The sequence below is a fragment of the Pezoporus wallicus genome, unplaced genomic scaffold (genome assembly GCF_028554395.1).
Source record: "Pezoporus wallicus isolate ANWC-B61680 ecotype Strahan unplaced genomic scaffold, APGP_CSIRO_Pwel_v1 contig_8761, whole genome shotgun sequence".
NCBI classification, from domain to species: Eukaryota; Metazoa; Chordata; class Aves; order Psittaciformes; family Psittacidae; genus Pezoporus; species Pezoporus wallicus.
The window spans coordinates 36,547-39,320 of NW_026639730.1; positions in this window are offsets into that span (position 1 = coordinate 36,547).

Below are 2,774 nucleotides of genomic sequence, written 5' to 3' on the forward strand. Positions count from 1 at the left end.
GCTTGGGTTTCTTTTTGGAGGGGGGTTGTATTGCTTTATTGGTGTTGGTGTTTGTTTTTTTTTTTCTTTGGGTGGGTTTTTTGTGGGTTTTTTGTTTGGTTTTGTTTTTTTTTTCTTTTGGAATTTTGTACTTATTGTGCTCCTGCTTTTAGATATACATTCTTATCTTCCTTTTACTACTTTTTCTAAATTTGCAAGGCTTTAAAACTGCTGACATTGTTTTGCATTATTTCCAAGCTAAACCCAGTGAATCAGAGCTGTTGGAATCCCTTCTCAAACTTTGTGGGTTTTTAAATATTATTTGTAGTATTCTTTTAACTGCTAACAATCCATTGGTTCCACTTTCTAAAGGATAAACTCTTAAAATGTAATTTTAATGCATTAATAATGTATTCTGCCCCAGTATCTGTCTCATATTCTTATTACAATATCAAGTAAGTTTAGGTGGTGGTTATACCCCTGTATATAGTACTTTACTGAAACTCATAGTAAGTTGCAGGCTGGCTTCTGTTTTATTCAGGGATTTTTTTTTTAACTAGTTCTTCAAAGGGATACTGCAACTCTACAGTCGGATTCAACTGGGAACAGAAGGTGATATGTATTAAGTCATGCTTAAGATAGCTGCTTTAAGTATATTTTATAACTTAAGCTTTTTGTAAAGTGCTGAATGGTAAAAAGTTGAGATGAGGCTGTGTGCAGAGAATCTCATACTATGCATAAGCCAATCTTATGCAAATTAAGACTACATTGCAGTATATGTTGCATTTTCTAAGAGGTTAAGATTTAGAATGAATTTGTGTGAATTATCTTGTTTTATTTGGGGTGATGGTGAATGGGCATGTTCCAAATTTTTCATTGCATCCAATATTTGAAGAAAATAGATTGGGAATGTGATGTCATTTGGCTTTTTTAAAATGTTTTGCTTCCTGTACAGCCTGATGAATTAAGTTGTCACTGCAATTTCTTTTTTTTTTTTTTAAGTAGGTGATCTGGCTTCAGTATTTTAAAACTTATTTCAAAGTTAAACTTTGTATGGTATAGAACAGTTAAATCGTTATTAAATTCTATGATGTAGATAATTGCATTCTTCTCTAATTGCAAAACAATTGATACAAAAGAGGTCTTGCAAAAATGTAAGCAGATGTCAATGTGAAGGAGACTATGTTAATATGAATATTTAACATTCACATCAAAATATCAATAACAGTAAACTCTGATAATGTCATCAAATAGGAATAATTTGATACTTCACTTTAAATGTGATTCACTTGAAAAAGAACCTTTCTTCACTCTCTGACAACATAGTCTTGCTGCTCTTCCCCCAAAGAAAGAATTTTTCTAAAGTTTCTGCAATAAGTTAAGGGACACCTGCATGCATCTCTAGCCTTGGAGTTCCTCTTCCATCTGTGGAGTAGAATAGTCTGAAGGTGTATTTTAAAAGGCTTCCCTAACTTTTTGGGCAGTGGTTTTACACCATGAGTACACAGGAAATTATGCTATCAGATAATAATGTTATGTTTGTGTAAATACTGAACTTCCCCCATCATCATTTAACATTCTGCTGCTTTTGATATCTTAATGCTGGCATTAAGATCACAAGCTCTTACACTCTGCTGGTTAGTGCAGACTTTTTAAAGTGCATTTTAAGTTATTGATGTAATTTTATATTTTTCATAATTTTTATTTAAACTTAAGTTGCATCATCTTTCTTGAATTCATCTTCTGTAAGAGTTGCCTTAAGCTACAGGATTGCTTTTGCTACTTTATATTGTAAGTTTAACTTTCATAATAAACTTGTGTAGTGAAAGCAAGTCACTGTAAATTTATTTCTGACATCTTGCCAGTCTGTATCCATGTGTTAGATGTTTATGGGGCGATTTTTCCAACCTACTGCTTAAGCAGGTCTGCCTTGGTGTCCATGGTTAAAGCAATAGTGACATCCAGTGGTCATGGAATTAAGGTGAGGACCTCCCTTGTTTGGGGACTGTCCAGAGGTTGTTCATGGCTCACAAAATCTTTAATATAAAAGCATATATTGGGGGAAATGTGGGTATGGGTTTTTTTGTTGTTTTTTTTTTTTTCTTCCCCCCCCCCCCCAAAAAAACAAACACACAAAAAAACCAACCCAACTCTTGTGGGTTTTTATAAGTAATACACTCTGCTTACTGAAGGAGATATGATTTCCAAGTGACCCTAAGAAGTTTTACCTCATTGGGTTGCAAGTTGTGCACGCTTCTAGAAGAGTGGTTTGTCTGGTCATGTTTTTACATGCCATTAAATCTTATTAATTGTGTGCTTTGAATGAGGAGGAAAACTGGATAGCTTGCATGTTGAAATTCAGGAAATGGGGAAACATGGTGAAGTCCTGTGGGGAAAATATGAATGGTCTGTGCTACACCTGCAAACCTCTTGTGAAGCTGCAAAAATCTTAGGTGGTATAACTTCAAGTATCTAATATTGAACCTCAGTGGTGGTCATGTACTGAAATCACATAGGCGATTGCTTTGTGAATAACTTGGGACCTGCCACCTGCTTTGGGAGTGTTTGCATGTACTCCAGTTGTGTGGCCTGACAGGATCTTGGCAGCACTTCTGTTTTTTTTGGGTTGTTTTTTTGTTTGTTTAGTTTTGGTTTTGTTTTTTTTGGGGGTTGTTTTTTTTGTCTGCTTTTAGCCCAGGACCCACTCTTATTACAGCTGTGCTCAGGAACCCATTCTGTGCATAGGAACAGGACTCATTTCTGTCAAGCTATGTTCTTTTGTTACTATGTTTCCT